We start from the raw sequence: 13,883 nt of genomic DNA, 5'->3' as shown, positions 1-13,883 counted from the left end.
TGTAGCAGACCAAGCTATCCAACCAACAACGTTGGACGTACCAACCCGGTCCAACACCTTGTGCTAAACCACGCTGCTTGCCAATAGAGCACGATCCCGTCAGCCGCTTCTATCGCCACTACCGCAGCTGCCAATATGACGACTAGTATGTGCCGCTGTTTCGTTGTGACACCGGTCCCCACCCTGGCGTTTTGCCTAACTGGCAGCAGCAGCATTGGGTCCTGCTCGGTCTTTCTTTTTTCTCTCTTCTCGTAATGTCGCGTGAAACGGACCTAGCTAGCTAGGTAGACGGTGGTTGCTGACAGACAGGCAGTGCTGCTCCGTAAGAAGCGACAAGGGCGTTCCTGCAACTCTGGTGGAGTCGCTCGACAATGGTTCGACCGACTAGTCGACAAGGATGGTGCATGGACTGCCGCGCGGACTGGGGGGTGGAACACATCATGGGGATGAGTACGAGGGCGTATGGACCGTAGGAAGCGTGGTGGCGCCTGCCGCCATGGACGACTTTGGTGGCAGCGGTTCCGACGATGATCGGTTAGGCAACCAATGAATGAAGGAGGGCGAGTCCAATTCTCTATTGCTATGGTCAGATTTGGGTGGCAGGTCCGCCACCGTCGCTAGCCAAACGATCCAGAAGACTGCTAACGACTGCCTGACTGACAACTGTATGCCTTTCTAGCCCACCTCTTATGCTGCGCAAGTATCCACCCCGTCGTCGTCGTCGTGGTCATCGTGGTGTAGTCCGAACGACGATGGGTGAGAGACACCGAACGAATGAGCACCCACGGTACGACAACGACTGGCATGAATCAAACCCCCGGATTTGGCAAGCAATCCCAACGTGAGGGATGACGGCTTTCCACCGAGGCGATCCGCGACGCCACCCTTCTAGACGGATGCACCAACAACGGGCGACTAACGGATAGATGAACGCAGAGAGACGCCGCAGCTGTGTCTCGGCACCGTTAGCCTGAAGCACTCTTAGTTCGGTGTCCGTGGTACAGCACGGGACAGTCGGGTTAACCCCAAAACAAACTCGGGGGGAATCATCGTCAACGATGTCGTCATTGTCGGCGCTGGCGCCGCTGCTAGGGTTGATGACGTTCGATTTTGCGTAGGAAGGGGATCGAAATATCGACGGCTAGTTTGCGGGATTTTGCAAAAGGAAAGACAGAAACGCTCAGCGGCAGCACCAGAAGTGTCTTTTGCAGGGACAGCCTCAGCATCGGTGGCGGACAAAGTTAAAATACTACTAATAGTATGAGGAAACGCGTAAGGGTGAAAACGAGAAAAAGAGGCAGAGATTAGGGTAAAAGATAGAAGGAGAGCCGGCAATACACGAAGGTGAGAAAGAGAAAGAAAGGCAGCAAGAATAGGAGGATTGGCCCTCTTTGGCTGGAAGATGGGTTAACGCACGTAAGCTCACCACCCATTTGACCTCAAGCCCAACCCTGCGACCATGAGCCACCCTCAATCCCTATTTTCACTCATACGCCGCATAAAACAACCCCTTATTGCTTAGCTTGAAAAAAGGGAGTCATGTCTTCAAAGAAATAGTGATATAACACAATCAGGAGCAACAACAGCGGCAGAATTTGAAGGGTAATCAGACGAAAGCGATCTGCTGCAGTAAGTGGATAGGTTGCGCAGGGCTCGGTTCCTCGGACCAACGAACGCTGCTGGCGTGTTTCTCTGGCGGACGGCCGCCTACGAACCCGCAGCTGCCAAGATCGTCTCATATAAGGCGGTAGACAGGTAAATAGGTGGGTGAGACTGGTAAAGGGCGCGGACTAAGTGCCCTGCCCTTGTCCTCCTAAACCAAAGGCTAAGCTTCTCTCACATTTAGCTGCCATCCCTTACCCTCGAGTTAACCTCAGTAACCTCATTGACCCGCTGGTGGCTATTAATAGGCCTGCGCCCTAGACGTCGACAAACGAGCCACGGCTTGCGCGCGCTGGCCGACCGAACGCAGCGGCAGACGGGCGGTGCCAACAGCCGCAAAAAGATGGTAAGCGGCATGTTGTTATCGTTTACCTCAGAATCGTGAAGGGATAAGCATGGAGGGCTAAGACGGCCACAGTGATCGCTAACATATAGTGCAGCCGCTACTGAGATGGGAAAGATTATAGCGAATGGGCAACAAGTGGACAGAGGCTCGGGCGAAGCGACGAGATTGTGGGTGCAGCCTGCCCGGTTGAACAGGAAAACAGCGATCCACAACGACGAATAACGAAAAGAGCTTTTGTCCCTGAAAGAGAAACAACATCGTTCAACAGCCACTTATGTTGCTTGTAATAGATAATAGTGGTCCACTGGCTGTCGCTGGGAAAACGGCCAAACAGACCAATGCTTAGGCCACTGCGACCGCTGAAGGGGGTTGCTAGGAAGATACAAAGGAGATTGTCTGGACTTGTCGAAGCCAATGGAGTCAAGCTTAAACAACAAGATAAGTGGCCTGGGGAAGAAATGGGACACGGCAACATGTGCCTAGGGACGTATTATCAATGCCATGGGGTTTAAAGGGTTTAAAAGGAGAGTATATATCAGTATGGTCACTTCGTTCTTACTAAAAGCTACGATATCATCCCTCTATACGCTGCCTCAAGACTCTTCACAGTCTTTCTTGTAAACCATCTTTAATGGATGCTGACGACGTTATCAATAATAATACCCTTGCAAGCATGTTATGGTGTTGTCAGTAATTGTCATTAAGTGTTTAATCTTTATATTAGTTAAGTGTCTTTCTTTAAAAATCGATAGATTTTTTAAAATTAAAATTCAAGTAGTGAATATTTTTAAAATAATTTTATACGACACTTATATATTATTTATTATTGCGATTTTTAAAACGATGCTGCATGAACACGCATTTCGCCTTGGTGTAATGCATTTTTGCGGTTTTCGCCATTTTTTTACTAAACGACCTTATTTACTGGGCAATTAAGACACTTGATAAAAATTTTGCCAAAAATATCTTGATATATAAGGCGTCCTTTCACTTAAATACCTTTTATTCTGTAGTACACGCATTTAAATAACTCATCTAATTATTTATTATGCGTTTATCTATTCTTTACATATACACAGACGACATATCATTTGCCATATTAAGTTAATTTTAAGTAATTTGGCATTAATAGAACACCCCCATAGATTCGCTTTACCTATAATTTATTCGCCTGAGTGGTAAGCGTAATAGAATCGTTGCGCCTTCTCTGAACGTGTGCATTTTGAAAACGATGTTGGCCGGTTAAGCTTGTCAGCGCTCAGTACTTATACAGCCCTTCACCACTAACATAAAACTATATATATATATATATATATATACCTTTACCAGCTTGTATGAATATGATCTAATCTGTTATGCCAATTTCCGGCAGATATGTTTATAATAATAGCACATAAAAGCAAATCTTTGTGTCACATGTAACGCTACCCAAATGGAATCTGTTTAATGCGGTTTGTCTTGCAATAAAGTGGCCTAGCCATTTTACAAAAATCATAATCGGTGCTATTAAAGCAACCGTTTTTTGCCCCAGTGAGCCATGAGAGACATTCTATTGTCACATCAAATTTATAGGCACACATTGTATTTGCTGAGATCCGCCTGAATTCCGCCGTCTCCGTCCTTACACTCATATTGCCATATATAATATTTAGTGTCAGCATCTTAACTCTACCCTTATAGGGGTAAAATATAATATAAAGAATAATACATATTAGCCTACGATGTTAGTGGGTATACTGCAAAACGCCTTGTCTTTTTATGAGCTACAGAGAAAATTTTACAAAGAGAGATACATATACATATATAATGCTTCATATCTTGGTAATATGCCGCCGTGTACGTTATTCTAAGTGGAAACTCCACCTGGCCTTTTCGCTCTCTCCGTCAGTACAGGAGTTGAGAGCTGTTATTGAATGTGGAGAAGGCTGGTATTTTGCGGCGGCCAGGAAGCATTACGCAAAATCAACGTTTCTAGGCACACGTCAAAGTCCTTGGGCCGTAAAACCCGGCCTAGGCCTCATTGACTGTCCAGTGCCCCCATCGTCCATGATTCGATACGAGGCGGTGCGGGGATAGCGGCAGCAGCAACGATGACGGCTTTAGGGTAGTTCGGGGTTGCGTGCGGGGATAGTGGGTACAAGTTGATTATGTCCGGGCGGAGTCGCCTAGCAGGCAAACGCCCTGGGGAGTCAGCAACGGAGATCGAAAGATGGATCATACCACCTACCTATCCGTGCACTACCTGTGTATAGGACGTCGTGCACCGACAGATCCTGGCAACGCGAGCACGCGGTAAGGTGGCGGAGCTGAAGCGCGTTCTTTCTCTTTTTGCCTAATCTGAGTTTAGACGGCCTACAGGATCATCTTGAAATCCACGGAACTCTAGATATTTCTCTCTTCTCTCTAAAAATGGGCAGCAGCAGCAGCAGCGGTAAACGCAAGCCCATCTTTGGCTGTCGCGTACAGCGATAGCATGCTTATAGTGTCAACGACAGTGCCACGATGACGAGCGCCGCAACCAGCAAAGTTTAAGCAAGTACGTATCTATGAAAGCCAATATGAATGTTAAACTGAAATGGCGCCCTAAGGCGGCCAGTCATTGATCGAAAAAGCTGCACAAGAGCGAGATAAATTGAATTTGCTTGCTCAGTCTGTATATGCCAAAGCTTTCTTTGTCTGAGCACGACTTTATGAAAGCGTCAACCACTGCTGCTGCTTTTGCCATCATCATCGGTCGCAAGTGCCGATACCTAGCTTGAGGCTGTGATGGTGCTTGAAGTAAGAGTTTCATTCGTGAAGAATTGTTTGTATGCCCTGTTGGGCCTATAGACGCGAACAGATACAAAGTACACGCTCGCTGACGGACACGCGGTACATGCTATAGGTCACGCGGACCACAAACCGCGGCATCATAGCCGCTTCTTTCTCTTTTGTGCCGGGACATCACTCGCTGGGTCATATGTCTATTTGCCAGATTTGATAGCGAATATGTTCTGCATTGTTTGTAGGTAGATATTTAAAAAGTGAAAGAACAAACAAGCGCTGGAGGGTACTAGTGGTACTAACGGTAAATGTCCTGAGATAGCTAAATAATCATAGTAAACTTATGTACTGGCAAAGGAAGATTGTCGAATCGTTAAGAAGACTATCATATTTTTCAACAGAGGCATTTGTTTTGGCAGAACGCAATGAGGCTGTTGTTTCAATTCAATATAGAATTTTAGCTTTGTAGCTGATTTAGGACTATAATAAAATAAACGGAAACTGCCCGAATAATAATAATATTATTTTCGTAGGTAGATTTAAATATGTTCATTTATAAAAGCTGATTCGAATGTGCCGAAAATTATCTAACCCTCGTCATCTGATTGCGAAAAAAAATTTAGCTATCGTAAAAAATGATTTTACTGATTACGTAACTATATATTCAAGCTATACATTCATAAAGATAATGTCTTCTAGAGCAATACTGCAATACTTAACTTCAGCGAACTTTCAACCTGGGAGGTCAAATGAAAGAGTAAATTTTAATTCAAATCAGTTACACTTATTTGAAATAATTAAAAGTGTGTTGTATTATAAAAACGGTCAGGCCAGCTGCTCTTTAAGCATTTCCACCAAAATATAACATAGCAATAGCACATGCGTTTGACTTAGAAAAAAAAAAAGGCGGATCACATGGATGAATATATCAAAGTGACAACGGTATTTGAATGATTCAAGAAAGACCTGGTTCACGATTTGCCAAATTGACGTTTAGTTTTGTACGGTTTTTGCAGGAAATATAATTTCCTGCAATCTAATTTCGTCAGTGAACGTTTGTTAGCGTGGAAATACCCATCTACGTGTCAGACTTCGAGTTTTTTTTGTTTCGTCCGTCGAGTAGTTTAAAAACACTTATTATTTAAAATGGTCAACTTACTTTATATTCGAAGCACACTGCCGTCTCCGGACTGTTTTTTCTTCTGTAATGACCCCAACAACTCGCTAGGCCAATAGTGATATTAACGATCGGGTATAAACGAAACGCTGGATTCTCGACGTCCATCGAATGCTTATTTGCTATTTTGACTAAATTTCACCATTTTCGAACATCTTTACATGTGACGGAACGCAACGACTCTATTCGTTATAGCTAATACTAGGCACGCAACTGTCCTCGATCTTGAATAGCACGGAGCGCTTCTGTATACCCTTTGAAAGCACGAGGCCAGGCTTGGCATTGTTCTTCAAACAATGCTCGATCCGTCAACAGCTCGAACAGTTCCCAACGTCAGATTATGTCGGCTACTCAAATGCTACTTGGGAAAATAATAGGGCGTTACCTAGCTGGTAAGTAAGTTACAAGTGCTGCGACTAAGTAACAAAACCGTTGCGGTCATAACGTGTGTCGACTAAAATATTTCAATTTATCTTTTCAAGTTTGATAGAAAATGTTCTTCGAAGACAGAGCATTTTCTAACAAACGTTAGGTTCTTACACACATATATATATATATATATATATAGGTAGACACACCCAGAGGCGTACACGAATGTTAAAATTAGACTTGTATGTTACTAACTGCTTCTTACTTTTTGTCTCGAGCTTGTCCGGCTAGTCAAGTGAAGCTGTCCTAAGCTACTGTAAAGTTGGTGACCAGGAGGTCTAGAGGACGTTAAAGAAGTGCCGCAGCTACAGCAGAACTTTCATCGAGGAACTCCCTTCCAGCTATTACAGCAATCGTTATTGGTTATGCTGCTGATAGTGCTTCTACTGCTGATGGTAATGTTTCGGCTGCTGTTCCTTCTGTAACCCGAGAAAACGGAAAAAATAGAATCGCGCATTATTGTTTTGATGGAAGGCGAACAGTCCATAAATATTGGCTTGTCGCACGAATGCCCGCTAAGTACAGTTTAGAAGTTTTTATTGTTCAGATCTATCGAATGGAGGTTGAAAAATTCGGCAAGCGTACGACCACTACGCGTCACAGTCTGCATTCACTGAACGAGACAGCGTATTCTCGTTTTTCTCTCTCGATCTCTCTCGAGGAAGGCTGAACATAGAATGGAAGGAGCTAACGCGCTGGAGAGTATATGCCTGCAACCCATATCCACTAGTAGGACTATAACGTCGAAAATCTATCAAAAAAAGAAAATTGTTCCTATATGTATTGTTGTCGTTGTTATTGTCGCGAATACTTGCTTGAGTTATGGTGATCCTATGCCCTAGCATACACACAAACACACACTCACACAAAGACCAACAGAATGCACATGTGAACGGCAAATCGCCAATCTGGTCTAGTAGTAACAGTTTAAATTGTCGCGCCAGTGCACAGGTTCAATGCCGCACTGCTGATGATAGTTCCTTCTGTTCTGCGGGCCCATTCATTTTTGGCGCTGGAACAGATAGTCGTTCACATAGAGTACCACATCAAATCAATAATAGAAAAATAAGTATGTCAAAAAAGACAGCGGTATATATATATATTGTGCAGTATACTCTCGTTGGCAGAATTTGGGATTCAATCATGTCGAAGCGTGCGACAGTCTCGTAGAGCTATAAAAAAAAGTGCTCAAAATCTAATATGGAGTAGATGGGTAAATAAAAAAAATCGAGACTGATTTTTAGGAGGTGTGGACACGTGGTCAGTTTAATAATTATGAACACTTCATCAATTCGTATTGATTTGAAACATTACAATGAAAGTAACAGAGCCAGTGATTTAAAATCGATTACGCTCACTATAGAATTTAGAGGACAGAGTTGCATCCAAGCACGAACTAAATGCCGTCTCCAAGCCCGTAGTTGCGGGAGAAACAACTATTTAAATAGACATATGTAAGTATACTCACATTATCTATAAAAATATCACTGGAAGTGTCATTCTGTACTCAGAGATGTAATGCATCATTTGATTAGTAAATTCGCATTAGGTTTGGCATTATAATAATTACTGATCTTTTAGCCTGAAACAGACCGTCTGTGGATTCCCGTGTAGCACCTGCGTCGAGAGCATCGACTTTCGTGAATTATAGGGCCTACAACGGCGGACTTCCACGCACATGTCATTTCAAGGAAATTAAACTGCGTGGCGAGCCAGGACGCTGGGTGACAAATGGCGTTGGATGATGGCAACCAATGTAAGAGATACCACGACGTTGACGTGACCTAATGAACAAACTGATGAGTAGGCAGCATAGTATAAACTTCTTTTATATTAAACAAAAGAGAAAGACATTTAAATTTGCCGCTTAGCTGATTAAGGCCTCCATGCGAATAGCAGCGACTGCAAATGCGAATGTGATGTTCATGCTAAGTTTCATGATATGAGCTATCTGATGTGCAATATCACCGTGGCAATGTTTATGTCCACTACGCTTCTGGACATAGAATAGAGGTATACCGCAACGAATCTATTCGTATTACTTTAATATTATGCATATAGTGTCTATCCGCGCACAAAAACGGAGACCGCCTTCGACAGCCAACGGTGATTTAGCACTAACTCTTTTTCAACTAGGCAATTCTTACAACGCTCAAATCAAAGGCTATAAAGCTGCGGGAGTCGGATCAAAGTATGACCCATTTATAGCTCTGGCATTTATCTGCCTCCTCTTATGAAGTATTTTATTGCACAGAATTCGTTCGCAATCTAACTAGACTTTCACCAGTTTTGAAGAGAACCACCAGCTTTGTCATTGTACCCAAATCGCCATTTTAATTAATGTTATTGGCACGAAAACAGTCAAGTGTATTATGCTGTCGCACATTTATTGGCGGCTAATCCTGACTTTATTGTAGAAATATAGAAGGGGAGAAATCTTTAATGAATACTCTCGATAAGCCTGCTTGTAATCTATATTAGGTTGAATAGCAATATTGTCCCTTTTCACTAAACCGGTTGCAAAAAATCGTTACTCATTTGGATCTGCACATGTGACACCCAGCGTCTCGTAAGAACAGACGATATGATTCTAATAAATAACATCTGAAAACAAGACGTAACTACGTTTATAACAAAAAATGTTACGTGAATTTGAATAGAAATCATGGCTAATTTTTATTTCTGTATATATACCATATTGGCTAGGTTTTTCTCCATAGACTTGCATATGTTCGAGGTCATAAAATATCCAGAGGTCCGACATAGTGATCTTACTCACGAAACGTTGATTTAGGGCGCGGCCATGCTATAATATTATACCCGAAAATAAAAGCCTTTTAGCCGACTAAACGGCATGTTTCACGTTCATCTATCAACAACAAAAACGTTGATCCTATCCAATGCAAGCTCTTTCTATAGCCTTAACCAAGTCTTACTGAAGCAAAGTTTGGTCACTAGTGCTAGTAAAAACAGCAAAAGCCAGGAGAAATTATGGCGTTAAGGTGCCTGCATTACTGCCAGCTGCGGACACAGACAGCAATGGAACATAGTAAGACCGCTGAAGTCGCTTGCTCATTGGAGTCACTGGGTAGACTGGGTTAAGTTTGCCTTTTACGTGACGAATCTGTAGGGGCAACAGCTCTGCCCTTGCGAGCAAAAGCGGACCGTTCAGAACGATTGGTTGGACCGTCATACTTTGGAGACAAGCGAAAACGATCCAGGGATTATAAAGACGGGTCCCATACCCCGTCAGAGTACCTAGTCTGCCAGCGCTGCTATCGAGGATTAAGAAACGCTGGAGAACGCCTACAACGGAGAACTGTGCTGACGAGTAGGGGCACTGAAGAGTATTAGTACTCTATGGAATGGCTCTTTCCCAGAACTTCCGAGGAAAAGTGCTTTTGCGTGCGGTTCACGTACCATAAACCTAAACAAGCTTCAGTGTATTGTAGTATAAGGACTAGGCCAACTGACAAGACATGCTGGTGACATAGAAAGTCAGAAGCAGTAGACTCTACCAAAGTTGTCCAGCAGTAGATCATGACAGGTAAGCAGCATTGTAAAACAAGAGTGAAGGTGGCCAGGACTGCCCTAGATGAGGATCAGTTTGATGATGCCGCATGGACGGCACGGAGGCAAAGAATGAGGTCAGAACGTCGTTAGTACAGCCGCACCCAGGATCGTCTTTTGTTTTTGTTCTTTTGAGCTATCTCCCTCAACCTCTATACCCCTTCTCTCTGTATCCCTTGCAATGGGCGCTTTTTCCTCCCTTCAACCTGCCCGTTTTGGGACTGACGTGGTGCGCGGCCCACCGGACGCTACTTGCCAATAGAGGCCCTGACGTAGATCTAGTAGCGTTTAGCAGCAGAGGCAGGAGAAATGGCACAGTTGAGCAGGGTTGAAGCCGTAGCCGAATCGGCTCACGCGACCAGGCGGACTACGAAAGGTGGGCGGCGTCCGCGGCAGGTTCGGGTAGCTGGGAAGGGTAGCAAAACAAAAGATGGGCCTAAACAACTGCCGGTACAGCGCCCAGCCACTGGCGGACATCGAGTTGGAACAATGTCTTAGGACGTCTTGAGCTAGCTAAACAGGCACAGGAACCTTTATTCTCTGCTTCTCTGCCACGCCTTCCATTAAGAAGGAGAATATACAAGCAGCTTTGGTGAATAGCTTTCTTCGCTCATGGTCAGAACTGCCCTGTCAGTGAGATTCTGGTTGCTGATGGCAGAAAATCGACAAGACAGGGCCTTACTCGAGGCTTGCTCGGTCAGTTGAGGTGTTAAAACGACGATGAACGAGTCCCGGGCTAGCATGGTGGAAACGCAGCTAGGAAGCAGCCGATATGGGTAAGGGGGTGCTTAATAGAAGAGCCAATGCATTATTTTATTCCACGTGATGCGAACATGTATAACAAAGTTACACTTACATTGTTGGCGGCGATGTTATTGCGGTACAAAGCAAGACGGTTATCGATAATAAGTACTCGACTGAGGTAAAGGCCACAGATTTATTCGATAAACTGTTTCTACTAGTGACAGTAATAAAATACTTTGAAGATTATGAATTACGGGAAATTCGTACGCCTAGAACCAGCATGTATGTAGCCAGTTCAGGGTAATGGTTAGTTGTACCTTTCTCGTTAATTTTAATTGTGCTACGTACGGTTACCGACGCCCCTTTTTTTGGAAATTATTCGGCAGGCTCACGATGATATGCATAATGGTAAAGCATAGCTTGGACGAATCAATCTACTTGTTTCGTTTGGTGCGATATAGACTTCACAGGACCTTTTCATGGCCTTGTGTTTTCTCCTATACCAACGTATTAAATTTCTGAACTCGTTTGTTTAACTCTGAGTGTTTGATAATAGTTCGTTATCCGCACTCCGTCAAGAAACTAGTGTCGAACATAATTGGCGAAAACTTACCTCCGGTATTATAATTTGACTATGCAAAGCGGCTAATATTATTTAGAGAATGTTTCTATCTTTATTATTTAGCAGGGAATACGCTCGACTTAATACAAATTAATTGGGGTTAGTGCAATCCCCATAAACGTGCATGGCATTAAGAAAAATAAACAGTAGAAATGTTTCGGATGTCTTCTTATTGAATAAATTTTTTGCATAAGAATTGAAAACAATGATTTCTACGAAGCACTCTAATAAAACTTCTCTAGATATGGAAATTTTATTCCTACATGAATAAAAACATCATACAACGCTGTAGTCATGATAAGAACAAATATCAATAAGGATCACTACCTTGAAAACTTCTCTACCTACCTGTCGTTCTGAAGATGAACCCCCAAGTTACCATAGAAGTTAGCAAAAATCTGAGCAAAATCACAGTTACTGATAGAAATATCACGCTGAAGATAAAGTTTAGGTTAGTCTAGATGACATATTGACGATCAAAGATCGTCGTAAGGCGAGCAAAAAGAGTTATAGTCTGGAACTTAATCGGATTTTAAGAAGGTAACCTCGCTCACCACAGATCTACGTGAAGGGAGTTGGCCTTTACCGAAGTGCGCCTTCCTTTCAGCCAGACTGGACTGTTTGACTTAACCGTGCGGCTGTTATTGTACCGAACTCGCAAGGCTATTGCCACATAGCGGCGGTCGGGTCGCTTCTTGACCACAGGCGTTTCCTGACCGTGTTCCTGGTTTTAACCATTGGAAGACTCAGGATGCGGAACTCACTGACGAATTCCAAAAGAAGCGGCAGAGTGGCCAGCTGCCACTCTGCCGCCTCTTTTGAGTCTACCGTGCGTTAAATCGTGCTAGCGCTGCCTTCCTTATAGGCGACAACGTTTTCTGTACCGTCACAGCCGATCACATCGCTGGCTTGGCGGTGATGGAGCTGCTGGAAGTAGTTGAGGGAGAGGGGTGGTAGTTGTGTCCTCTACTAGCCCATACGAAGTTTCGGCGAGAGTGAGGAAAAGAGGAAGTGAGTCAGTGAGAGACCAGAGGCTGGTAAGCGCTCTCCGGGCTGACTTCTGAGCGGCCGTTGGTCGCTTCGTAGTCTCATCTCTCTCACTCTTACTTTACTTCCCTCGGTGTGCTGGGTGATGGCACCGCCGAGTTATGCAGAGCGTCGAGCCTCTACAGGGTGGAGTCCCAGCCGCCGTTCAAACCCCTAAAAGCCGGCCGTACCTATCCCGACCACGTTCCCCCTTCACGAGCTATATCCCCGCACACGAAGCTAGAGGTACATAGTCATACTATGTACCTCCAGCTTCGTGTTGTCGGCGCTGCTTCTGCTCCTGCGTCGCCTCAAACCGTTTCCTCCCTAGGGCTGCCCTGCAAATAACGCTCCAGCAGGGCCGAAAACAGTGGTATAGAGCGCTACCAGTTGATGTAAGCATTAATCACTTTGTTGGACGGACAACTGACACTTCGCGGATACGTACGTGAAAACAGGAACGCGTTACGACAACATTCGCCCTTCTCTCCGTTTTAAACCTAAAGAGAAATAAGACTAGGGCTGCGATTTTCACCCCATGAAAAAGTTAAAGCGATCAAAAGAATCTAGAATAACAATACCTGCCAGCAAAACATTCTAGTCATAGAGACAAATGCGTCTCGTCTTTCAGAAAAGCTATGATATAGTAGTACCTTTGCAATCTTCATAGGATATATCTTTATCTCGCACTACTTTACTTCCACCAACAAGCAGGCAAGCGCGAGTTGTACTTTTTATGGTAGAAACATAATTACGATGTAGAGTTAAAACTTTAATATTTATGTACAACATCAATAAGGAAGAAATTTGAAAAATCAATGAAAATTTCGAGCCTCAAGAGTAAAATAATGTACAGTATCCCTCAGGTTAAAAAATTGTCATTCCCTGTTAAAAGAGAAACATACACTTTATAAAGTCGTGAAAATAAATACTACAGTTGGGTAATGATGTTTCGCCTATGACGACTGGCTTTCAACACAAGGTCAAGTAGCTATATACAATTTTGTACTTGGTATCACCGCCTCACGTGTTTTTAGTTTAGTGGGCAAACAGTTCTAATTACACCATCAGGGGGTTAGTTGGGTAAGCCCATTCACGACGTATCATTACCGGCAATGTGGACAACATCAAATATGGTCCTTTACAGCAATCAATCATAGGCGCCTGGTATGATGAGGGACATGAGAGCATGTCTGTCAAGCTCGCACAAGCACTCACATAAATTTTACATCCATAATGACAGGGATATGCGAATAGATCGCTAGCAATCGAATCAAGCCATATCATATCGGTTACTTCTCGACGCTGTCCGATGCTAAATTACTCTCAAGCGAGTATGCTAATCTTTAACAATGCAAGGCCAGCATAAGACTGGTATTGACGCACTGAGGATATTCTATAAGCAATACGATATTTTTCTCTGCCGCCGCTATCTACGACTGTCAAAGAAGCCAAGGCAGATTACAGAAATCTGGGTCTACTCTGCACCGTTGCAGACACAAGTAATGATGTACCGATTGCAAACATTTTGCGTTATTATTATA

The 13,883-nt window shown here is 43.8% G+C and overlaps 2 long non-coding RNA genes across 2 annotated transcripts; one reads left to right on the top strand and one right to left on the bottom strand.

Moving 5' to 3' along the window:
• Nucleotides 1-4,406: 4,406 nt before the first annotated feature.
• LOC147757530 (uncharacterized) lies at nt 4,407-9,040 on the top strand. The gene is made up of 3 exons (XR_015320705.1): nt 4,407-4,544; nt 6,144-6,340; nt 6,596-9,040. It is a non-coding gene; the product is annotated as an uncharacterized LOC147757530 (long non-coding RNA).
• On the bottom strand, nt 6,170-13,853 carry LOC147757529 (uncharacterized). The gene is made up of 3 exons (XR_015320706.1): nt 11,868-13,853; nt 6,583-6,796; nt 6,170-6,306 (listed from the first exon to the last, which is right to left on the bottom strand). It is a non-coding gene; the product is annotated as an uncharacterized LOC147757529 (long non-coding RNA).
• Nucleotides 13,854-13,883: the final 30 nt, after the last annotated feature.

The sequence above is a fragment of the Varroa destructor genome, unplaced genomic scaffold (assembly GCF_002443255.2).
Source record: "Varroa destructor unplaced genomic scaffold, Vdes_3.0 BEIS01000002.1, whole genome shotgun sequence".
NCBI classification, from domain to species: Eukaryota; Metazoa; Arthropoda; class Arachnida; order Mesostigmata; family Varroidae; genus Varroa; species Varroa destructor.
This window is presented reverse-complemented; position numbering and strand designations above follow the sequence as displayed.